Source organism: Anabrus simplex, chromosome 2 (assembly GCF_040414725.1).
Source record: "Anabrus simplex isolate iqAnaSimp1 chromosome 2, ASM4041472v1, whole genome shotgun sequence".
NCBI classification, from domain to species: Eukaryota; Metazoa; Arthropoda; class Insecta; order Orthoptera; family Tettigoniidae; genus Anabrus; species Anabrus simplex.
In genome coordinates, this window is record NC_090266.1 from 177,624,731 (window position 1) to 177,649,198 (window position 24,468).

General features: G+C 49.5%; 11 non-coding genes across 11 annotated transcripts; all 11 read right to left on the minus strand.

Moving 5' to 3' along the window:
* Window positions 1–1,417: 1,417 nt before the first annotated feature.
* On the minus strand, window positions 1,418–1,499 carry TRNAS-AGA (transfer RNA serine (anticodon AGA)). The gene has a single exon. It is a non-coding gene; the product is annotated as a tRNA-Ser (tRNA).
* A 3,244-nt stretch (window positions 1,500–4,743) lies between these two features.
* On the minus strand, window positions 4,744–4,825 carry TRNAS-AGA (transfer RNA serine (anticodon AGA)). The gene has a single exon. It is a non-coding gene; the product is annotated as a tRNA-Ser (tRNA).
* Window positions 4,826–6,525: 1,700 nt separating this feature from the next.
* Window positions 6,526–6,607, minus strand: TRNAS-AGA (transfer RNA serine (anticodon AGA)). The gene has a single exon. It is a non-coding gene; the product is annotated as a tRNA-Ser (tRNA).
* Window positions 6,608–8,305: 1,698 nt separating this feature from the next.
* TRNAS-AGA (transfer RNA serine (anticodon AGA)) lies at window positions 8,306–8,387 on the minus strand. Its single transcript has one exon. It is a non-coding gene; the product is annotated as a tRNA-Ser (tRNA).
* A 1,704-nt stretch (window positions 8,388–10,091) lies between these two features.
* Window positions 10,092–10,173, minus strand: TRNAS-AGA (transfer RNA serine (anticodon AGA)). The gene has a single exon. It is a non-coding gene; the product is annotated as a tRNA-Ser (tRNA).
* A 1,701-nt stretch (window positions 10,174–11,874) lies between these two features.
* On the minus strand, window positions 11,875–11,956 carry TRNAS-AGA (transfer RNA serine (anticodon AGA)). Its single transcript has one exon. It is a non-coding gene; the product is annotated as a tRNA-Ser (tRNA).
* A 3,215-nt stretch (window positions 11,957–15,171) lies between these two features.
* Window positions 15,172–15,253, minus strand: TRNAS-AGA (transfer RNA serine (anticodon AGA)). The gene has a single exon. It is a non-coding gene; the product is annotated as a tRNA-Ser (tRNA).
* A 1,701-nt stretch (window positions 15,254–16,954) lies between these two features.
* On the minus strand, window positions 16,955–17,036 carry TRNAS-AGA (transfer RNA serine (anticodon AGA)). The gene has a single exon. It is a non-coding gene; the product is annotated as a tRNA-Ser (tRNA).
* A 1,699-nt stretch (window positions 17,037–18,735) lies between these two features.
* On the minus strand, window positions 18,736–18,817 carry TRNAS-AGA (transfer RNA serine (anticodon AGA)). Its single transcript has one exon. It is a non-coding gene; the product is annotated as a tRNA-Ser (tRNA).
* Window positions 18,818–20,999: 2,182 nt separating this feature from the next.
* On the minus strand, window positions 21,000–21,080 carry TRNAS-AGA (transfer RNA serine (anticodon AGA)). Its single transcript has one exon. It is a non-coding gene; the product is annotated as a tRNA-Ser (tRNA).
* Window positions 21,081–21,905: 825 nt separating this feature from the next.
* TRNAS-AGA (transfer RNA serine (anticodon AGA)) lies at window positions 21,906–21,987 on the minus strand. Its single transcript has one exon. It is a non-coding gene; the product is annotated as a tRNA-Ser (tRNA).
* Window positions 21,988–24,468: the final 2,481 nt, after the last annotated feature.

Sequence of the window (24,468 nt, forward strand, 5' to 3'; positions counted from 1 at the left end):
CTGCCACGAAATTTGAAAAGTGGTACGAGGGCTGGAACGGGGTCCACTCAGCCTCGGGAGGTCAAGTGAGTAGAGGTGGGTTCGATTCCCACCTCAGCCATCCTGGAAGTGGTTTTCCGTGGTTTCCCACTTCTCCTCCAGGCGAATGCCGGGATAGTACCTAACTTAAGGCCACGGCCGCTTCCTTCCCTCTTCCTTGTCTATCCCTTCCAAACTTTCCATCCCTCCACAAGGCCCCTGTTCAGCATAGCATTGAGGCCGCCTGGGCGAGGTACTGGTCATACTCCCCAGTTGTATCCCCCGACCAAGAGTCTGAAGCTCCAGGACACTGCCCTTGAGGCGGTAGAGGTGGGATCCCTCGCTAAGTCCGAGGGAAAAACCGAACCTGGAGGGTAAACAGATGATGATGATGATGATGATAAATTACTGAGTCCGAGAGAAACGAAATTTATTCGTCTAATATAGTGCGCTATTTCTCCACTCACAGCACGGAACGCACCGTTTAGTCGAACAGCTCCTCTCATTTCGTCCATGCCTTCCGAGCCCAAAAATTCCAACGTTTTCGTAACACTACTTTTTTCGATAACAACAAAGAAGTCCGTCTCTGTGGTGTAGTGGTTAGTGTGATTAGCTGCCATCCCAGGAAGCCCGGGTTAGATTTCCGGAGCAGCCATGAAAATTTGAAATGTTGTACTAGGGGTGGCAATGGGTCCACACAGCCTCGGGAGATCAGTTGAGTAGAGGGGATTCGATTCTCACCTCAGCTATCCTCCAGGTGGTTCTGCAAGTTTTGCCACTTTTCCTCCAGCCTAATGCTGCGATAGTACCAAACTTAAGGCCAGGGCCGCTTCCTTCCCTCTACGTTGTCTATCCCTTGCAATCTTCCCGTCCCCCAGAAGGCCCGTGTTCATGATATCAGGTGAGGCCACCTTGGCGAGAAATTGGTCCTCCTCAACAAGTTTTATCCCCGACACAGAGTCTGAAGTTCCAGGAAACTGCGCTTGAGGCGGTAGAGGCCCGAGGGTAAAACCGGCTCTGGAGGTTAAACAGATAAAGAAGAAGAATAAGCTGTACGTCGCACCGACACATATAGGTGTTATGGGGATGAGGGGATAGGAAAGGCTGCATTTGCATGGTGTGAAAATGGCAAACCACGGAAAACCATCTTCAAGGCTGCCGGCAATGTGGTTCGAACCCACTATCTGCCGGATGAAAGCTCACAGCTGCTCGCTGCTGACTGCACGGCCAACTCGCCTGGTGACACGGCCCTTTAGGCGGTAGAAGTGGGATCCCTTCCTGAGTCCGAGGTAAAAACCAACCCTGGAGTGTAAGTGGATTAAAAAAGGAAGAGGGAAGGAAAAATTCCTACTTGACCAAATTTTCAGTTTTCGCATTATGTCCAATTGAATAAAACTCACGCAGTCGGTAGGACTCGAACCGACGCTCCCAGAGGGAATCTGATTTCTAGTCAGACGCCTTAACCACTCGGCCACGACTGCACGCGCTTCTTGTTTCCTAAGTAAATTGTCTCGGTCTCTTTAAGTAAGGAAAAATATCGCTCATTGGCTAACGAATGTCCGCCTCTGTGGTGTAGTGGTTAACGTGATTAGCTGCCACCCCCGGAGGCCCGGGTTCGATTCCCGGCTCTGCCACGAAATTTGAAAAGTGGTACGAGGGCTGGAACGGGGTCCACTCAGCCTCGGGAGGTCAACTGAGTAGAGGTGGGTTCGATTCCCACCTCAGCCATCCTAAAAGTGGATTTCCGTGGTTTCCCACTTCTCCTCCAGGCAAATGCCGGGATGGTACCTAACTTAAGGCCACGGCCGCTTCCTTCCCTCTTCCTAGCCTATCCCTTCTAATCTTCCCATCCCCCACAAGGCCCCTGTTGAGCATAGCAGGTGAGGCCGCCTGGGCGAGGTACTGGTCATTCTCCCCAGTTGTATCCCCAGACCAAGAGTCTGAAGCACCAGGACACTGCCCTTGAGGCGGTAGAGGTGGGATCCCTCGCTGAGTCCTAGGGAAAAACCGAACCTGGAGGGTAAACATATGATGATGATGATGATGATGGCTAACGAATACGCCCTGTAATAATTTTGTTACTCTAACTCAGTTGCGAGTGGTACGAGGGCTTGGAAGGGTTCTCACTCAGCCTCGGGAGATCAACTGAGTAGAGGGGTTTTCGATTCCCATCTCACTTGTCCGAAATCCTCGGAGTGGTTTTCTGTGGTTTCCCACTTCTCCTCCAGCCAAATGTGAGATGGTACCTATCTTAAGGCCACGGCCGATTCCTTCCCTCTTCATTGGGTATTCTTTCCCGTCTTCTCATCGCCCCACAAAGCCTCTGTTGAGCATAGCAGGTGAGGCCGCCTGGGCGAGGTACCGATCTACATCCCGAGTAGTGTTTTTTGCTTGTTTTTATCATCATCATCATCATCATCATCATCATCTGTTTACCCTCCAGGTTCGGTTTTTCCCTCGGACATAGCGAGGGATCCCACCTCTACCGCCTCAAGGGCAGTGTCCTGGAGCTTCAGACTCTTGGTCGGGGGATACAACTGGGGAGAATGACCAGTACCTCGCCCAGGCGGCCTCATCTGCTATGCTGAACAGGGGCCTTGTGGAGGGATGGGAAGATTGGAAGGGATCGGCAAGGAAGAGGGAAGGAAGCGGCCGTGGCCTTAAGTTAGGTACCATCCCGGCATTCGCCTGGAGGAGAAGTGGGAAACCACGGAAAACCACTTCCAGGATGGCTGAGATGGGAATCGAACCCACCTCTCCTCAGTTGACCTCCCGAGGCTGAGTGGACCCCGTTCCAGCCCTCGTACCACTTTTCAAATTTCGTGGCAGAGCCGGGAATCGAACCCGGGCCTCCGGGGGTGGCAGCTAATCACGCTAACCACTACACCACAGAGGCGGACGCTTGTTTTTATGTTAAGGATAATAAAAAATTTCAATTCATGGCGGAATTGCGTTTAGCAAAATCAAACCTGTCCTCCTTTCCGTGGTTTACCCTGTTTTTCTATTTCTTCTCCTGGCAAATGCCGGGTGGTTAACTAACGTAAGGCCACGGCTGTTCCGGTCTCTATTCCTGGTATATTCGTTGCTATCCCCCAACAACCATCCTGTTCAGCATATTAAGTGTTGCCACCTGATCGCGGTATTTGTCCTCCTCCCAAACTATATACCACCGACCCAAAATCTCACGCTCGAGGAGACTGCCCTTGAGGCTTTATAGGTGGCATCCATTACTGAGTCCGAGAGAAACGAAATTTATTCGTCTAATATAGTACGAGTCCGCCTCTGTGGTGTAGTGATTATCGTGATTAGCTGCCACCCCCGGAGGTCCGGGATCGATTCCCGGCTCAGCCACGAAATTTGAAAAGTGGAACGAGGGTTGGAACGGTGTCCACTCAGCCTCGGGAGGTCAACTGAGTAGAGGCGGGATCGATTCCCACCTCAGCCACCCTGGAAGTGGTTTTCCGTGGTTTCCCACTTCCCCTCCAGGCGAATGCCTGGATGGTACCTAACTTAAGTCCACGGCCGCTTCCTTCCCTCATCCTTGCCTATCCCTTCCAATCTTCGCGCCCCCCTACAAGGCCCCTGTTCAGCATAGCAGGTGAGGCCGCCTGGGCGAGGTACTGGTCATTCTCCCCAGTTGTATCCCCGACCAAGCGTCTGAAGCTCCAGGACACTGCACTTGAGGCGGTAGAGGTGGGATCCCTCGGTGTGTCCGAGGGAAAAACTGACCCTGCAGGGTAAACAGATGATGATGATGATGATGATAATTAACTACGCCATTTCTCCACTCACAGCTCGGAACGCACCGTTTAGTCGAACAGCTCCTCTCATTTCGTCCAAGCCCTCCGAGCCCAAATTTTCCAACGTTTTCGTAACACTACTTTTTTCGATAATGACAAGGAAGTCCGTCTCTGTGGTGTAGGGGTTAGTGTGATTAGCTGCCATCCCCGGAAGCCCGGGTTAGATTTCCGGCGCAGCCATGAAAATTTGAAATGTGGTACGAGGGGTGGCAATGGGACCACTCAGCCTCGGGAGGTCAGTTGAGTAGAGGGGATGCGATTCCCGCGTTAGCTATCCTCCAGGTGGTTATGCAAGTTTTGCCACTTTTCCTCCAGGCTAATGCCGCGATAGTACCAAACTTAAGGCCACGGACGCTTCCTTCCCTCTTCGTTGTCTATCCCTTGCAATCTTCCCGTCCCACAGAAGGAACGAATTCATGATATCAGGTGAGGCCACCTGGGCGAGAAATTAGTCCTCATCCTCAGTTTTATCACCGACCCAGAGTCTCAAGTTCCAGGAAACTGCGCTTGAGGCGGTAGAGGCCCGATGGTAAAACCGGCTCTGGAGTTTAAACAGATAAAGCAGAAGAATAAGCTGTACGTCTCACCGACACATATATATATGTGTTATGGGGAAGACAGGATAGGAAAGCAGCTTTTGCTTGGTGTGAAAATGGCAAACCACGGAAAACCATCTTCAAGGCTGCCGGCAATGTGGTTCGAACCCACTATCTGCCGGATGGAAGCTCACAGCTGCTCGCTGCTGACTGCACGGCCAACTCGCCTGGTGACACGGCCCTTTAGGCGGTAGAAGTGGGATCCCTTCCTGAGTCCGAGGTAAAAACCAACCCTGGAGTGTAAGTGAATTAAAAAGGAAGAGGGAAAGAAAAATTCCTACTTGACCAAATTTTCAGTTTTCGCATTATGTCCAATTGAATAAAACTCACGCAGTCGATAGGACTCGAACCTACGCTCCCAGAGGGAATCTGATTTCTAGTCAGACGCCTTAACCACTCGGCCAAGACTGCACGCGCTTCTCGTTTCCCAAGTAAATTGTCTCGGTCTCCTTAAGTAAGGAAAAATATCGCTCATTGGCTAACGAATACGCCCTGTAATAATTTTGTTACTCTAACTCAGTTGCGAGTGGTAAGAGGGCTTGGAAGGGTTCTCACTCAGCCTCTGGAGATCAACGGAGTAGAGGGGTTTTCGATTCCCATCTCACTTGTCCGCCGTCCTCGGCGTGGTTTTCTGTGATTTCACACTTCTCCTCCAGCCAAATGCGGTCGATTGCTTCCCTCTTCCTTGGGTATCCTTTCTCGTCTTCTCATCCCCCCACAAAGCCTCTGTTGAGCATAGTAGGTGAGGCCGCCTGAGCGAGGTACCGATCCACATTCCGAGTTGCGTTTTTTGCTTGTTTTTATGTTAAGTATAATAAAAAATTTCAATTCATGGCGGAATTGCGTTTAGCAAAATGAAACCTGTCCTCCTTTCCATGGTTTACCCTGTTTGTCCACTTCTCCTCCTGGCAAATGCCGGGTGGTTAACTAACGTAAGGCCACGGCTGCTTCGGTCTCTATTCCTGGAATATTCGCAGCTATCCCCCAACAACCATCCTGTTCAGCATATTAAAGTGTTGCCACCTGATCGAGGCACTTGTCATCCTCCCAAACTACATAACACCGACCCAAAAACTCACGCTCGAGGAGACTGCCCTTGAGGCTTTATAGGTGTCATCCCTTACTGAGTCCGAGAGAAACGAAATTTATTCTTCTAATATAGTACGCCATTTCTCCACTCACAGCTCGGAACGCACCGTTTAGTCGAACAGCTACTCTCATTTCGTCCAAGCCTTCCCAGCCGAAAAATTCCATCGTTTTCGTAACACTACTATTTTCGATAATAACAAAGAAGTCTTTCTCTGTGGTGTAGTGGTTAGTGTGATTAGCTGCCATCCCCGGAAGCCAGGGTTTGATTTCCGGAGCTGCCATGAAAATTTGAAATGTCGTACGAGGGGTGGAAATGGGTCCACTCAGCCTCGGGAGGTCAGTTGAGTAGAGGGAATTCGATTCCCACCTCAGCTATCCTCCAGGTGGTTCTGCAAGTTTTGCCACTTTTCCTGCAGGTTAAAGCCGCGATAGTACCAAACTTAAGGCCACGGCCGCTTCCTTCCCCCTTCGTTGTCTATCCCTTGCAATCTTCCCGTCCCCCAGAAGGCCCGCGTTCATGATATTAGGTGAGGCCACCTAGGCGAGAAATTGGTCCTCCTCCCCAGTTTTATCCCCGATCCAGTGTCTGAAGTTCCAGGAAACTGCGCTTGAGGCGGTAGAGGCCCGAGTGTAAAACCGGCTCTGGAGGTTAAACAGATAAAGAAGAAGAATAAGCTGTACGTCGCACCGACACATATAGGTGTTATGGGATGACGGGATAGGAGAGGCAGCATTTGCTTGGTGTGAAAATGGCAAACCACGGAAAACCATCTTCAAGGCTGCCGGCAATGTGGTTCGAACAAACTGTCTGCCGGATGGAAGCTCACAGCTGCTCGCTGCTAACTGCACGGCCAACTCGCCTGGTGACACGGCCCTTTAGACCGTAGAAGTAGCATCCCTTCGTGACTCCGAGGTAAAAACCAACCCAGGAGGGTAAGTGGATTAAAAAAGAAGAAAGAAGGAAAAATTCCTACTTGACGAAATCTTCAGTTTTCACATTATGTCCAACTGAATAAAACTCACGCAATAGGTAGGACTCGAACCTACGCTCCCAGAGGGAATCTGATTTCTAGTCAGACGCCTTAACCACTCGGCCACGACTGCACGCACTTCTTGTTTCCCAAGTAAATGGTCTCGGTCTCTTTAAGTAAGGAGAAATATCGCTCATTGGCTAACGAATACGCCCTGTAAATTTTTGTCACTCTAACTCAGTTGCGAGTGGTACGAGGGCTTGGAAGGTTCTCACTCAGCCTAGGGAGATCAACTGAGTAGAGGGGTTTTCGATTCCCATCTCACTTGTCCGCCATCCTCGGAGTGGTTTTCTGTGGTTTCCCACTTCTCCTCCAGCCAAATGCGGTCGAATGCTTCCCTCTTCCTTGGGTATCCTTTCTCGTCTTCTCATCCCCCCACAAGGCCTCTGTTGAGCATAGTAGGTGAGGCCGCCTGGGCGAGGTACCGATCCACATTCCGAGTTGCGTTTTTTGCTAGTTTTTATGTTAAGGATAATAACAATTTTCAATTCATGGCGGAATGGCGTTCAGCAAAATGAAACCTGTTCTCCTTTCCGTGGTTTACCCTGTTTTTCCACTTCTCCTGCTGGCAAATGCCGGGTGGTTAACTAACGTAAGGCCACGGCTGCTTCGGTCTCTATTCCTGGTATATTCGTTGCTATCCCCCAACAACCATCCTGTTCAGCATATTAAGTGTTGCCACCTGATCGCGGTATTTGTCCTCCTCCCAAACTATATACCACCGACCCAAAATCTCACGCTCGAGGAGACTGCCTTGAGGCTTTATATGTGGCATAAATTACTGAGTCCGAGAGAAACGAAATTTATTCGTCTAATATAGTGCGCTATTTCTCCACTCACAGCTCGGAACGCACCGTTTAGTCGAACAGCTCCTCTCATTTCGTCCAAGCCTTCCGAGCCCAAAAATTCCAACGTTTTCGTAACACTACTTTTTTCGATAACAACAAAGAAGTCCGTCTCTGTGGTGTAGTGGTTAGTGTGATTAGCTGCCATCCCAGGAAGCCCGGGTTAGATTTCCGGAGCAGCCATGAAAATTTGAAATGTTGTACTAGGGGTGGCAATGGGTCCACACAGCCTCGGGAGGTCAGTTGAGTAGAGGGGATTCGATTCTCACCTCAGCTATCCTCCAGGCGGTTCTGCAAGTTTTGCCACTTTTCCTCCAGCCTAACGCTGCGATAGTACCAAACTTAAGGCCAGGGCCGCTTCCTTCCCTCTTCGTTGTCTATCCCTTGCAATCTTCCCGTCCCCCAGAAGGCCCGTGTTCATGATATCAGGTGAGGCCACCTTGGCGAGAAATTGGTCCTCCTCCCCAGTTTTATCCCCGACCCAGAGTCTGAAGTTCCAGGAAACTGTGCTTGAAGCGGTAGAGGCCCGAGGGTAAAACCGGCTCTGGAGGTTAAACAGATAAAGAAGAAGAACAAGCTGTACGTCGCAACGACACATATAGGTGTTATGGGGATGACGGGATAGGAGAGGCAGCATTTGCTTATTGTGAAAATGGCAAACCACGGAAAACCATCTTCAAGGCTGCCGGCAATGTGTTTCGAACCCACTATCTGCCGGATGGAAGCTCACAGCTGCTCGCTGCTGACTGCACGGCCAACTCGCCTGGTGACACGGCCCTTTAGGCGGTAGAAGTGGGATCCCTTCCTGAGTCCGAGGTAAAAAACAACCCTGGAGTGTAAGTGGATTAAAAAAGGAAGAGGGAAGGAAAAATTCCTACTTGACCAAATTTTCAGTTTTCACATTATGTCCAATTGAGTAAAACTCACGCAGTCGGTAGGACTCGAACCTACGCTCCCAGAGTGAATCTGATTTCTAGTCAGACGCCTTAACCACTCGGCCACGACTGCACGCGCTTCTTCTTTCCCAAGTAAATTGTCTCGGTCTCTTTTAGTAAGGAGAAATATCGCTCATTGGCTAACGAATACGCCATGTAATAATTTTGTCACTCTAAATCAGTTGTGAGTGGTACGAGGGCTTGGAAGGTTCTCACTCAGCCTCGGGAGATCAACTGAATAGAGGGGTTTTCGATTCCCATCTCACTTGTCCGCCATCCTCGGAGTGGTTTTCTGTGGTTTCCCACTTCTCCTCCAGCCAAATGCGGTCGATTGCTTCCCTCTTCCTTGGGTATCCTTTCTCGTCTTCTCATTCCCCACAAAGCCTCTGTTGAGCATAGTAGGTGAGGCCGCCTGAGCGAGGTACCGATCCACATTCCGAGTTGTGTTTTTTGCTTGTTTTTATGTTAAGGATAATAAAAAATTTCAATTCATGGCGGAATTGCGTTTAGCAAAATCAAACCTGTCCTCCTTTCCATGGTTTACCCTGTTTGTCCACTTCTCCTCCTGGCAAATGCCGGGTGGTTAACTAACGTAAGGCCACGGCTGCTTCGGTCTCTATTCCTGGTATATTCGTTGCTATCCCCCAACAACCATCCTGTTCAGCATATTAAGTGTTGCCACCTGATCGAGGCACTTGTCATCCTCCCAAACTATATACCACCGACCCAAAAACTAACGCTCGAGGAGACTACCCTTGAGGCTTTATAGGTGGCATAAATTACTGAGTCCGAGAGAAACGAAATTTATTCGTCTAATATAGTACGCTATTTCTCCACTCACAGCTCGGAACGCACCGTTTAGTCGAACAGCTCCTCTAATTTCGTCCAAGCCTTCCCAGCCCAAAAATTCCAACGTTTTCGTAACACTACTTTTTTCGATAACAACAAAGAAGTCCGTCTCTGTGGTGTAGTGGTTAGTGTGATTAGCTGCCATCCCAGGAAGCCCGGGTTAGATTTCCGGAGCAGCCATGAAAATTTGAAATGTTGTACTAGGGGTGGCAATGGGTCCACACAGCCTCGGGAGGTCAGTTGAGTAGAGGGGATTCGATTCTCACCTCAGCTATCCGCCAGGTGGTTCTGCAAGTTTTGCCACTTTTCCTCCAGCCTAATGCTGCGATAGTACCAAACTTAAGGCCAGGGCCGCTTCCTTCCCTCTTCGTTGTCTATCCCTTGCAATCTTCCCGTCCCCCAGAAGGCCCGTGTTCATGATATCAGGTGAGGCCACCTTGGCGAGAAATTGGTCCTCCTCCCCAGTTTTATCCCCGACCCAGAGTCTGAAGTTCCAGGAAACTGCGCTTGAGGCGGTAGAGGCCCGAGGGTAAAACCGGCTCTGGAGGTTAAACAGATAAAGAAGAAGAATAAGCTGTACGTCGCACCGACACATAAAGGTGTTATGGGGATGAAGGGATAGGAAAGGCAGCATTTGCTTGGTGTGAAAATGGCAAACCACGGAAAACCATCTTCAAGGCTGCCGGCAATGTAGTTCGAACCCACTATCTGCCGGATGGAAGCTCACAGCTGCTCGCTGCTGACTGCACGGCCAACTCGCCCGGTGACACGGCCCTTTAGGCGGTAGAAGTGGGATCCCTTCCTGAGTCCGAGGTAAAAACCATCCATGGAGTGTATTTGGATTAAATAAGTATGAGGGAAGGAAAAATTCCTACTTGACCAAATTTTCAGTTTTCGCATTACAGTATGTCCAATTGAATAAAACTCACGCAGTCGATAGGACTCGAACCTACGCTCCCAGAGGGAATCTGATTTCTAGTCAGACGCCTTAACCACTCGGCCAAGACTGCACGCGCTTCTCGTTTCCCAAGTAAATTGTCTCGGTCTCCTTAAGTAAGGAAAAATATCGCTCATTGGCTAACGAATACGCCCTGTAATAATTTTGTTACTCTAACTCAGTTGCGAGTGGTAAGAGGGCTTGGAAGGGTTCTCACTCAGCCTCTGGAGATCAACGGAGTAGAGGGGTTTTCGATTCCCATCTCACTTGTCCGCCGTCCTCGGCGTGGTTTTCTGTGATTTCACACTTCTCCTCCAGCCAAATGCGGTCGATTGCTTCCCTCTTCCTTGGGTATCCTTTCTCGTCTTCTCATCCCCCCACAAAGCCTCTGTTGAGCATAGTAGGTGAGGCCGCCTGAGCGAGGTACCGATCCACATTCCGAGTTGCGTTTTTTGCTTGTTTTTATGTTAAGTATAATAAAAAATTTCAATTCATGGCGGAATTGCGTTTAGCAAAATGAAACCTGTCCTCCTTTCCATGGTTTACCCTGTTTGTCCACTTCTCCTCCTGGCAAATGCCGGGTGGTTAACTAACGTAAGGCCACGGCTGCTTCGGTCTCTATTCCTGGAATATTCGCAGCTATCCCCCAACAACCATCCTGTTCAGCATATTAAAGTGTTGCCACCTGATCGAGGCACTTGTCATCCTCCCAAACTATATAACACCGACCCAAAATCTCACGCTCGAGGAGACTGCCCTTGAGGCTTTATAGGTGTCATCCCTTACTGAGTCCGAGAGAAACGAAATTTATTCTTCTAATATAGTACGCCATTTCTCCACTCACAGCTCGGAACGCACCGTTTAGTCGAACAGCTACTATCATTTCGTCCAAGCCTTCCCAGCCCAAAAATTCCATCGTTTTCGTAACACTACTATTTTCGATAATAACAAAGAAGTCTTTCTCTGTGGTGTAGTGGTTAGTGTGATTAGCTGCCATCCCCGGAAGCCAGGGTTTGATTTCCGGCGCTGCCATGAAAATTTGAAATGTCGTACGAGGGGTGGAAATGGGTCCACTCAGCCTCGGGAGGTCAGTTGAGTAGAGGGAATTCGATTCCCACCTCAGCTATCCTCCAGGTGGTTCTGCAAGTTTTGCCACTTTTCCTCCAGCCTAATGCTGCGATAGTACCAAACTTAAGGCCAGGGCCGCTTCCTTCCCTCTTCGTTGTCTATCCCTTGCAATCTTCCCGTGCCCCAGAAGGCCCGTGTTCATGATATGAGGTGAGGCCATCTTGGCGAGAAATTGGTCCTCCTCCCTAGTTTTATCCCCGACCCAGAGTCTGAAGTTCCAGGAAACTGCGCTTGAGGCGGTAGAGGCCCGATGGTAAAACCGGCTCTGGAGGTTAAACAGATAAAGAACAAGAATAAGCTGTACGTCGCACCGACACATATAGGTGTTATGGGGATGACGGGATAGGAAAGGCAGCATTTGCTTGGTGTGAAAATGGCAAACCACGGAAAACCATCTTCAAGGCTGCCGGCAATGTGGTTCGAACCCACTATCTGCCGGGTGGAAGCTCACAGCTGCTCGCTGCTGACTGCACGGCCAACTCGCCTGGTGAAACGGCCCTTTAGGCGGTAGAAGTGGGATCCCTTCCTGAGTCCGAGGTAAAAACCAACCCTGGAGAGTAAGTGGATTAAAAAAGAAGAAGGAAGGAAAAATTCCTACTTGACCAAATTTTCAGTTTTCACATTATGTCCAATGGAATAAAACTCACGCAGTCGGTAGGACTCGAACCTACGCTCCCAGAGAGAATCTGATTTCTAGTCAGACGCCTTAACCACTCGGCCACGACTGCACGCGCTTCTTGTTTCCCAAGTAAATTGTCTCGGTCTCTTTATGTACGGAGAAATATCGCTCATTGGCTAACGAATACGCCCTGTAATAATTTTGTCACTCTAACTCAGTTGCGAGTGGTAAGAGGGCTTGGAAGTGTTCTCACTCAGCCTCGGGAGATCAACGGAGTAGAGGGGTTTTCGATTCCCATCTCACTTGTCCGCCATCCTCGGAGTGGTTTTCTGTGGTTTCACACTTCTCCTCCAGATAAATGCGGTCGATTGCTTCCCTCTTCCTTGGGTATCTTTCTCGTCTTCTCATCCACCCACAAAGCCTCTGTTGAGCATAGTAGGTGAGGCCGCCTGAGCGAGGTACCGATCCACATTCCGAGTTGTGTTTTTTGCTTGTTTTTATGTTAAGGATAATAAAAAATTTCAATTCATGGCGGAATTGCGTTTAGCAAAATCAAACCTGTCCTCTTTTCCATGGTTTACCCTGTTTGTCCACTTCTCCTCCTGGCAAATGCCGGGTGGATAACTAACGTAAGGCCACGTCTGCTTCGGTCTCTATTCCTGGTATATTCGTTGCTATCCCCCAACAACCATCCTGTTCAGCATATTAAGTGTTGCCACCTGATCGAGGCACTTGTCATCCTCCCAAACTATATACCACCGACCCAAAAACTCACGCTCGAGGAGACTGCCCTTGAGGCTTTATAGGTGTCATCCCTTACTGAGTCCGAGAGAAACGAAATTTATTCTTCTAATATAGTACGCCATTTCTCCACTCACAGCTCGGAACGCACCGTTTAGTCGAACAGCTACTCTCATTTCGTCCAAGCCTTCCCAGCCCAAAAATTCCATCGTTTTCGTAACACTACTATTTTCGATAAAAACAAAGAAGTTTTTCTCTGTGGTGTAGTGGTTAGTGTGATTAGCTGCCATCCCCGGAAGCCAGGGTTTGATTTCCGGCGCTGCCATGAAAATTTGAAATGTCGTACGATGGGTGGAAATGGGTCCACTCAGCCTCGGGAGGTCAGTTGAGTAGAGGGAATTCGATTCCCACCTCAGCTATCCTCCAGGTGGTTCTGCAAGTTTTGCCACTTTCCCTCCAGGTTAAAGCCGCGATAGTACCAAACTTAAGGCCACGGCCGCTTCCTTCCCCCTTCGTTGTCTATCCCTTGCAATCTTCCCGTCCGGCAGAAGGCCCGCGTTCATTATATTAGGTGAGGCCACCTAGGCGAGAAATTGGTCCCCCTCCCCAGTTTTATCCCCGACCCAGTGTCTGAAGTTCCAGGAAACCGCGCTTGAGGCGGTAGAGGCCCGAGGGTAAAAACGGCTCTGGAGGTTAAAAATATAAAGAAGAAGAATAAGCTGTACGTCGCACCGACACATATAGGTGTTATGGGATGACGGGATAGGAGAGGCAGCATTTGCTTGGTGTGAAAATGGCAACCACGGAAAACCATCTTCAAGGCTGCCGGAGGGAATCTGATTTCTAGTCAGACGCCTTAACAATTCGGCCACGACTGCACGCGCTTCTTGTTTTCCAAGTAAATTGTCTCGGTCTCTTTAAGTAAGGAGAAATATCGCTCATTGGCTAACGAATACGCCCTGTAATAATTTTGTCACTCTAACTCAGTTGCGAGTGGTACGAGGGCTTGGAAGGTTCTCACTCAGCCTCGGGAGATCAACTGAGTAGAGGGGTTTTCGATTCCCATCTCACTTGTCCGCAATCCTCGGAGTGGTTTTCTGTGGTTTCCCACTTCTCCTCCAGCCAAATGCGGTCGATTGGTTCCCTCTTCCTTGGGTATCCTTTCTCGTCTTCTCATCCCCCCACAAAGCCTCTGTTGAGCATAGTAGGTGAGGCCGCCTGAGCGAGGTACCGATCCACATTCCGAGTTGTGTTTTTTGCTTGTTTTTATGTTAAGGATAATAAAAAATTTCAATTCATGGCGGAAATGCGTTTAGCAAAATCAAACCTGTCCTCCTTTCCATGGTTTACCCTGTTTGTCCACTTCTCCTCCTGGCAAATGCCGGGTGGTTAACTAACGTAAGGCCACGGCTGCTTCGGTCTCTATTCCTGGAATATACGTTGCTATACCCCAACAACCATCCTGTTCAGCATATTAAAGTGTTGCCACCTGATCGAGGCACTTGTCATCCTCCCAAACTATATACCACCGACCCAAAAACTCACGCTAGAGGAGACTGCCCTTGAGCTTTATAGGTGTCATCCCTTACTGAGTCCGAGAGAAACGAAATTTATTCTTCTAATATAGTACCCCACTTCTCCACTCACAGTTCGGAACGCACCGTTTAGTCGAACAGCTCCTCTCATTTCGTCCAAGCCTTCCGAGCCCAAAAATTCCAACGTTTTCGTAACACTACTTTTTTCGATAAAAACAAAGAAGTCCGTCTCTGTGGTGTAGTGGTTAGTGTGATTAGCTGCCATCCCAGGAAGCCCGGGTTAGATTTCCGGAGCAGCCATGAAAATTTGAAATGTTGTACTAGGGGTGGCAATGGGTCCACACAGCCTCTGGAGGTCAGTTGAGTAGAGGGGATTCGATTCTCACCTCAGCTATCCTCCAGGTGGTTCTGCAAGTTTTGCCACTTTTCCTCCAGCCTAATGCTGCGATAGTACCAAACTTAAGGCCAGGGCCGCTTCCTTCCCTCTACGTTGTCTATCCCTTGCAATCTTCCCGTCCCCCAGAAGGCCCGTTTTCATGATATCAGGTGAGGTCACCTTGGCGAGAAATTGGTTCTCCTCCCCAGTTTTATCCCCGACACAGAGTCTGAAGTTCCAGGAAACTGCGCTTGAGGCGGTAGAGGCCCGAGGGTAAAACCGGCTCTGGAGGTTAAACAGATAAAGAAGAAGAATAAGCTGTACGTCGCACCGACACATATAGGTGTTATGGGGATGAGGGGATAGGAAAGGCTGCATTTGCTTGGTGTGAAAATGGCAAACCACGGAAAACCATCTTCAAGGCTGCCGGCAATGTGGTTCGAACCCACTATCTGCCGGATGGAAGCTCACAGCTGCTCGCTGCTGACTGCACGGCCAACTCGCCTGGTGACACGGCCCTTTAGGCGGTAGAAGTGGGTTCCCTTCCTGAGTCCGAGGTAAAAACCAACCCTGGAGTGTAAGTGGATTAAAAAAGGAAGAGGGAAGGAAAAATTCCTACTTGACCAAATTTTCAGTTTTCGCATTACAGTATGTCCAATTGAATAAAACTCACGCAGTCGGTAGGACTCGAACCTACGCTCCCAGACGGAATCTGATTTCTAGTCAGACGCCTTAACCACTCGGCCACGACTGCACGCGCTTCTTGTTTCCCACGTAAATTGTCTCGTTCTCTTTAAGTAAGGAAAAATATCGCTCATTGGCTAACGAAAACGCCCTGTAATAATTTTGTTACTCTAACTCAGTTGCGAGTGGTAAGAGGGCTTGGAAGGGTTCTCACTCAGCCTGGTGAGATCAACGGAGTAGAGGTTTTTTCGATTCCCATCTCACTTGTCCGCCATCCTCGGAGTGGTTTTCTGTGGTTTCCCAATTCTCCTCCAGCCAAATGCGGTCGATTGCTTCCCTCTTCCTTGGTTATCCTTTCTCGTCTTCTCATCCCCCCACAAAGCCTCTGTTGAGCATAGTAGGTGAGGCCGCCTGAGCGAGGTACCGATCCACATTCCGAGTTGTGTTTTTTGCTTGTTTTTATGTTAAGGATAATAAAAAATTTCAATTCATGGCGGAAATGCGTTTAGCAAAATCAAACCTGTCCTCCTTTCCATGGTTTACCCTGTTTGTCCACTTCTCCTCCTGGCAAATGCCGGGTGGTTAACTAACGTAAGGCCACGTCTGCTTCGGTCTCTATTCCTGGTATATTCGTTGCTATCCCCCAACAACCATCCTGTTCAGCATATTAAGTGTTGCCACCTGATCGAGGCACTTGTCATCCTCCCAAACTATATACCACCGACCCAAAAACTCACACTCGAGGAGACTGCCCTTGAGGCTTTATGGGTGTCATCCCTTACTGAGTCCGAGAGAAACGAAATTTATTCTTCTAATATAGTACGCCATTTCTCCACTCACAGCTCGGAACGCACCGTTTAGTCGAACAGCTACTCTCATTTCGTCCAAGCCTTCCCAGCCCAAAAATTCCATCGTTTTCGTAACACTACAATTTTCGATAATATCAAAGAAGTCTTTCTCAGTGGTGTAGTGGTTAGTGTGATTAGCTGCCATCCCCGGAAGCCAGGGTTTGATTTCCGGCGCTGCCATGAAAATTTGAAATGTCGTACGAGGGGTGGAAATGGGTCCACTCAGCCTCGGGAGGTCAGTTGCGTAGAGGGTATTCGATTCCCACCTCAGCTATCCTCCAGGTGGTTCTGCAAGTTTTGCCACTTTTCCTCCAGGCTAAAGCCGCGATAGTACCAAACATATGGCCACGGCCTCTTCCTTCCCCCTTCGTTGTCTATCCCTTGCAATCTTCCCGTCCCCCAGAAGGCCCGCGTTCATGATATTAGGTGGGGCCACCTAGGCGAGAAATTGGTCCTCCTCCCCAGTTTTATCCCCGACCCAGTGTCTGAAGTTCCAGGAAACTGCGCTTGAGGCGGTAGAGGCCCGAGGGTAAAACCGGCTCTGGAGGTTAAAAACATAAAGAAGAAGAATAAGCTGTACGTCGCACCGACACATATAGGTGTTATGGGGATGACGGGATAGGAGAGGCAGCATTTGCTTGGTGTGAAAATGGCAAACCACGGAAAACCATCTTCAAGGCTGCCGGCAATTTGGTTCGAACCCGCTATCTGCCGGATGGAAGCTCACAGCTGCTCGCTGCTGACTGCACGGCCAACTCGCCTGGTGACACGGCCCTTTAGGCGGTAGAAGTGGGATCCCTTCCTGAGTCCGAGGTAAAAAGCAACCCTGGAGTGTAAGTGGATTAAAAAAGGAAGAGGGAAGGAAAAATTCCTACTTGACCAAGTTTCCAGTTTTCGCATTATGTCCAATTGAATAAAACTCACGCAGTCGATAGGACTCGAACCTACGCTCCCAGAGGTAATCTGATTTCTAGTCAGACGCCTTAACCACTCGGCCACGACTGCACGCGCTTCTTGTTTCCCAAGTAAATTGTCTCGGTCTCCTTAAGTAAGGAAAAATATCGCTCATTGGCTAACGAATACGCCCTGTAATAATTTTGTTACTCTAACTCAGTTGCGAGTGGTAAGAGGGCTTGGAAGGGTTCTCACTCAGCCTCGGGAGATCAACGGAGTAGAGGGGTTTTCGATTCCCATCTCACTTGTCCGCCATCCTCGGAGTGGTTTTCTGTGGTTTCACACTTCTCCTCCAGCCAAATGCGGTCGATTGCTTCCCTCTTCCTTGGGTATCCTTTCTCGTCTTCTCATCCCCCCACAAAGCCTCTGTTGAGCATAGTAGGTGAGGCCGCCTGAGCGAGGTACCGATCCACATTCCGAGTTGCGTTTTTTGCTTGTTTTTATGTTAACTATAATAAAAAATTTCAATTCATGGCGGAATTGCGTTTAGCAAAATCAAACCTGTCCTCCTTTCCATGGTTTACCCTGTTTGTCCACTTCTCCTCCTGGCAAATGCCGGGTGGTTAACTGACGTAAGGCCACGTCTGCTTCGGTCTCTATTCCTGGTATATTCGTTGCTATCCCCCAACAACCATCCTGTTCAGCATATTAAGTGTTGCCACCTGATCGAGGCACTTGTCATCCTCCCAAACTATATACCACCGACCCAAAAACTCACGCTCGAGGAGACTGCCCTTGAGGCTTTATAGGTGTCATCCCTTACTGAGTCCGAGAGAAACGAAATTTATTCTTCTAATATAGTACGCCATTTCTCCACTCACAGCTCGGAACGCACCGTTTAGTCGAACAGCTACTCTCATTTCGTCCAAGCCTTCCCAGCCCAAAAATTCCATCGTTTTCGTAACACTACTATTTTCGATAATAACAAAGAAGTCTTTCTCTGTGGTGTAGTGGTTAGTGTGATTAGCTGCCATCCCCGGAAGCCAGGGTTTGATTTCCGGCGCTGCCATGAAAATTTGAGATGTCGTACGAGGGGTGGAAATGGGTCCACTCAGCCTCGGGAGGTCAGTTGAGTAGAGGGAATTCGATTCCCACCTCAGCTATCCTCCAGGTGGTTCTGCAAGTTTTGCCACTTTTCCTGCAGGTTAAAGCCGCGATAGTACCAAACTTAAGGCCACGGCCGCTTCCTTCCCCCTTCGTTGTCTATCCCTTGCAATCTTCCCGTCCCCCAGAAGGCCCGCGTTCATGATATTAGGTGAGGCCACCTAGGCGAGAAATTGGTCCTCCTCCCCAGTTTTATCCCCGACCCAGTGTCTGAAGTTCCAGGAAACTGCGCTTGAGGCGGTAGAGGCCCGAGGGTAAAACCGGCTCTGGAGGTTAAAAATATAAAGAAGAAGAATAAGCTGTACGTCGCACCGACACATATAGGTGTTATGGGATGACGGGATAGGAGAGGCAGCTTTTGCTTGGTGTGAAAATGGCAAACCACGGAAAACCATCTTCAAGGCTGCCGGCAATGTGGTTCGAACCCACTGTCTGCCGGATGGAAGCTCACAGCTGCTCGCTGCTAACTGCACGGCCAACTCGCCTGGTGACAAGGCCCTTTAGGCCGTAGAAGTGGGATCCCTTCGTGACTCCGAGGTAAAAACCAACACTGGAGGGTAAGTGGATTAAAAAGGAAGAAAGAAGGAAAAATTCCTACTTGACGAAATCTTCAGTTTTCACATTATGTACAATTGAATAAAACTCACGCAGTCGGTAGGACTCGAACCTACGCTCCCAGAGGGAATTTGATTTCTAGTCAGACGCCTTAACCACTCGGCCACGACTGCACGCGCTTTTTGTGTTCCAAGTAAATTGTCTCGGTCTCTTTAAGTAAGGAAAAATATCGCTCATTGGCTAACGAATACGCCCTGTAATAATTTTGTTACTCTAACTCAGTTGCGAGTGGTAAGAGGGCTTGGAAGGGTTCTCACTCAGCCTCGGGAGATCAACGGAGTAGAGGGGTTTTCGATTCCCATCTCATTTGTCCGCCATCCTCGGAGTGGTTTTCTGTGGTTTCACACTTCTCCTCCAGCCAAATGCGGTCGATTGCTTCCCTCTTCCTTGGGTATCCTTTCTCGTCTTCTCATCCCCCCAAAAGGCCTCTGTTGAGCATAGTAGGTGAGGCCGCCTGGGCGAGGTACCGATCCACATTCCGAGTTGCGTTTTTTGCTAGTTTTTATGTTAAGGATAATAAAAAATTTCAATTCATGGCGGAATTGCTTTCAGCAAAATGAAACGTGTTCTCCTTTCCGTGGTTTACCCTGTTTTTCCACTTCTCCTCCGGCAAATGTCGGGTTGTTAACTAACGTAAGGCCACGGCTGCTTCGGTCTCTATTCCTGGTATATTCGTTGCTATCCCCCAACAACCATCCTGTTCAGCATATTAAGTGTTGCCACCTGATCGCGGTATTTGTCCTCCTCCCAAACTATATACCACCGACCCAAAATCTCACGCTCGAGGAGACTGCCTTGAGGCTTTATAGGTGGCATAAATTACTGAGGTCCGCCTCTGTGGTGTAGTGGTTAGCGTGATTAGCTGCCACCCCAGGAGGTCCGGGTTCGATTCCCGGCTCTGCCACGAAATTTGAAAAGTGGTACGAGGGCTGGAACTGGGTCCACTCAGCCTCGGGAGGTCAACTGAGTAGAGGTGGGTTCGATTCCCACCTCAGCCATCCTGGAAGTGGTTTTCCGTGGTTTCCCACTTCTCCTCCAGGCGAATGCCGGGATGGTACCTAACTTAACGCCACGGCCGTTTCCTTCCCTCCTCCTTGCCTATCCCTTCCAATCTTTCCATCCCTCCACAAGGCCCCTGTTCAACATAGCAGGTGAGGCCGCCTGGGCGAGGTACTGGTCATTCTCCCAGTTGTATCCCCTACCAAGGGTCTGAAGCTCCGGGACACTGCCCTTGAGGCGGTAGAGGTGGAATCCCTCGCTGAGTCCGAGGGAAAAGCCGAACCTAGAGGGTAAACAGATGATGATGATGAGTCCGAGAGAAACGAAATTTATTCGTCTAATATAGTGCGCTATTTCTCCACTCACAGCACGGAACGCACCGTTTAGTCGAACAGCTCCTCTCATTTCGTCCAAGCCTTCCGAGCCCAAAAATTCCAACGTTTTCGTAACACTACGTTTTTCGATAACTACAAATAAGTCCGTCTCTGTGGTGTAGTGGTTAGTGTGATTAGCTGCCATCCCAGGAAGCCCGGGTTAGATTTCCGGCGCTGCCATGAAAATTTGAAATGTTGTACTAGGGGTGGCAATGGGTCCACACAGCCTCGGGAGGTCAGTTGAGTAGAGGGAATTCGATTCCCACCTCAGCTATCCTCCAGGTGGTTCTGCAAGTTTTGCCACTTTTCCTCCAGGCTAATGCCGCGATAGTACCAAACTTAAGGCCAGGGCCGCTTCCTTCCATCTTCGTTGTCTATCCCTTTCAATCTTCCCGTCCCCCAGAAGGCCCGTGTTCATGATATCAGGTGAGGCTACCTTGGCGAGAAATTGGTCCTCCTCCCCAGTTTTATCCCCGACCCAGAGTCTGAAGTTCCAGGAAACTGCGCTTGAGGCGGTAGAGGCCCGAGGGTAAAACCGGCTCTGGTGGTTAAACAGATAAAGAAGAAGAATAAGCTGTACGTCGCACCGACACATATAGGTGTTATGGGGATGAGGGGATAGGAAAGGCAGCATTTGCTTGGTGTGAAAATGGCAAACCACGGAAAACCATCTTCAAGGCTGCCGGCAATGTGGTTCGAACCCACTGTCTGCCGGATGGAAGCTCACAGCTGCTCGCTGCTGACTGCACGGCCAACTCGCCTGGTGACACGGCCCTTTAGGCCGTAGAAGTGGGATCCCTTCGTGACTCCGAGGTAAAAACCAACCCTGGAGGGTAAGTGGATTAAAAAGGAAGAAAGAATAAAAAATTCCTACTTGACGAAATTTTCAGTTTCCACATTGTGTCCTATTGAATAAAACTCACGCAGTCGGTAGGACTCGAACCTACGCTCCCAGAGGGAATCTGATTTCTAGTCAGACACCTTACCACTCGGCCACGACTGCACGTGCCTCGTGTTTCCCAAGTAAATTGTCTCGGTCTGTTTACGTAAGGAAAAATGTCACGCATTGGCTACCGAATACGCCGTGTAATAATTTTGTTACTCCTACTCAGTTGAGGGTGGTACGAGGGCTTGGAATGGGTCTCACTCAGCCTCGGAGATCAACTGGGTAGAGGGATTTTCGATTCCCATCTCACTTGTCCGCCATCCCTGGATTGGTTTTCTGTGGTTTCCCACTTCTCCTAACGCCGAATGCGGCCGATTCCTTCCCTCTTCCTTGGGTATCCTTTCCCGTCTTCTCATCCCCCCACAAGGCTTCTGTTGAGGATAGCAGGTGTGGCCGCCTGGGCGAGAAATTGGTCCTCCTCCCCAGTTTTATCCCCGACCCAGAGTCTGAAGTTCCAGGAAACTGCGCTTGAGGCGGTAGAGGCCCGAGGGTAAAACCGGCTCTGGAGGTTAAAAATATAAAGAAGAAGAATAAGCTGTATGTCGCACCGACGCATATAGGTGTTATGGGATGACGGGATAGGAGAGGAAGCATTTGCTTGTTGTGAAAATGGCAAACCACATAAAACCATCTTCAAGGCTGCCGGCAATGTGGTTCGAACCCACTGTCTGCCGGATGGAAGCTCACAGCTGCTCGCTGCTGACTGCACGGCCAACTCGCCTGGTGACACGGCCCTTTAGGCCGTAGAAGTGGGATCCCTTCGTGACTCCGAGGTAAAAACCAACCCTGGAGTGTAAGTGGATTAAAAAGGAAGAAAGAAGGAAAAATTCCTACTTGATGAAATTTTCAGTTTTCACATTATGTCCTATTGAATAAAACTCACGCAGTCGGTAGGATTCGAACCTACGCTCCCAGAGGGAATCTGATTTCTAGTCAAACGCCTTATCCACTCGGGCAAGACTGCACGTGCCTCGCGTTTCCCAAGTAAATTTTCTCGGTCTCTATACGTAAGGAATGTCGCGCATTGGCTACCGAATACGCCGTGTAATAATTTTGTTACTCCTACTCAGTTGCGAGTGGTACGAGGGCTTGGAATGGGTCTCACTCAGCCTCGGGAGATCAACTGAGTAGAGGGGTTTTCGATTCCCATCTCACTTGTCCGCCATCCCCGGAGTGGTTTTCTGTGGATTCTCACTTCTCCTCCAGCCGAATGCGGCCGATTCCTTCCCTCTTCTTTGGGTATCCTTTCCCGTCTTCTCATCCCCCCACAAGGCCTCTGTTGAGCATAGCAGGTGTGGCCGCCTGGGCGAGGTACCGATCCACATTCCGAGTTGTGTTTTTTGCTTGTTTTTATGTTAAGTGTACCTTGGAGGGACTTTTCGAGGGGGGGAGGTCTGTACCGGGCGGTACACCTCCACGCCGCTAATTCAAACTTTGCGCCAGTTGAAACTCCCCTACTGGAGGAAGTCTGAACTTTATCTAAGGTGTTAATTTTCAGGTTTCTCAGAAGATGTCACTACTTGGAAATTTTGGAGTTTCGGAACTGGGTCGTTTTCGATGTATTTTTGTTTTACCTGTAGTAAGAAGTGTGAACATTCTCTTCTAGAGGACACTACTGAAGATCTACAATGGTGCACCCTAGTGCGAAGTGTAAGAACTGTTTTTTTTTGGAGAAATTTTTATTTCAAAAGTTTGTGTCTTGTTAAATTTCCTTCTGTTATTATTTAAGTTGGCTGTATAACCCTTTCTTTCCCCTTGTTTTGAATTTAGCCAATCCCGAATTTCTTTAATTAATTTATAACCAATCGGGTGTATCTTCCCCAAAGGGGATATATTGCTTAACCCTAGCCAATAAAGTTTTTGTGGGAGGGTGTTCTCATTCCTCAAACGCCTCGAACTTTCCGCGAGAGTATATAAACTGCTGATTTTAGGGTCTCCGGGCCACTTCAGTACCATCTTTCAGTGTGTAAAGTACATAGCAGGGGGCGGGAAGCGCCTCCTTCTTCGGGCAACAGTTCAACAACCAGGTAATGGCCGTTTAATAACTTCTTTTCTTGCTAGCTCAGCAGTTTAACTCTCGGGGCGGGTCCGAAGCGTTTCCACCATGTAACTTTTCCCTAAAATGTAACGACTCTTAGCATCTATTCTCTTTTAAAGTTACATATTGGGATAGAGAGTGCTTAACCCTCTCGAGCTCCCACTCATATTGTTTTGAGGTGAACTTATTTCTCACAACCGATTCTTCCTTAATGTAATGTAAATTGTTCTTTTCTAAAGTCACCTCTGTAGTATGGGATTAGCCCTTGCATTAGCGGCCTAGAGCCAGATTAGGTTTTAAACAAAATGTACACTGACTGACAGAGCAAATGCAACACCAAGAAGGAGTGGTTCGAAAGGGATGAACGTTGGGGAAAAAACAGAGACGGCACGGACGAATAATTGATGTTTATTTCAAACCGATATGCAGGTTACACAATGCGCATGGCATCGACTCAGTAGGATGTAGGACCACCGCGAGCGGCGATGCGCGCAGAAACACGTCGAGGTACAGAGTCAATAAGAGTGCGGATGGTGTCCTGAGGGATGGTTCTCCATTCTCTGTCAACCATTTGCCACAGTTGGTCGTCCGTACGAGGCTGGGGCAGAGTTTGCAAACGGCGTCCAATGAGATCCCACACGTGTTCGATTGGTGAGAGATCCGGAGAGTACGCTGGCCACGGAAGCATCTGTACACCTCGTAGAGGCTGTTGGGAGATGCGAGCAGTGTGTGGGCGGGCATTATCCTGCTGAAACAGAGCATTGGGCAGCCCCTGAAGGTGCGGGAGTGCCACCGGCCGCAGCACATTCTGCACGTAGCGGTGGGCATTTAACGTGCCTTGAATACGCACTAGAGGTGACGTGGAATCATACGCAATAGCGCCCCAAACCATGATGCCGCGTTGTCTAGCGGTAGGGCGCTCCACAGTTACTGCCGGATTTGACCTTTCTCCACGCCGACGTCACACTCGTCTGCGGTGACTATCACTGACAGAACAGAAGCGTGACTCATCGGAGAACACGACGTTCCGCCATTCCCTCATCCAAGTCACTCTAGCCCGGCACCATGCCAGGCGTGCACGTCTATGCTGTGGAGTCAATGGTAGTCTTCTGAGCGGACGCCGGGAGTGCAGGCCTCCTTCAACCAATCGACGGGAAATTGTTCTGGTCGATATTGGAACAGCCAGGGTGTCTTGCACATGCTGAAGAATGGCGGTTGACGTGGCGTGTGGGGCTGCCACCGCTTGGCGGCGGATGGGCCGATCCTCGCGTACTGACGTCACTCGGGCTGCGCCTGGACCCCTCGCACGTGCCACATGTCCCTGCGCCAACCATCTTCGCCACAGGCGCTGCACCGTGGACACATCCCTATGGGTATCGGCTGCGATTTGACGAAGCGACCAACCTG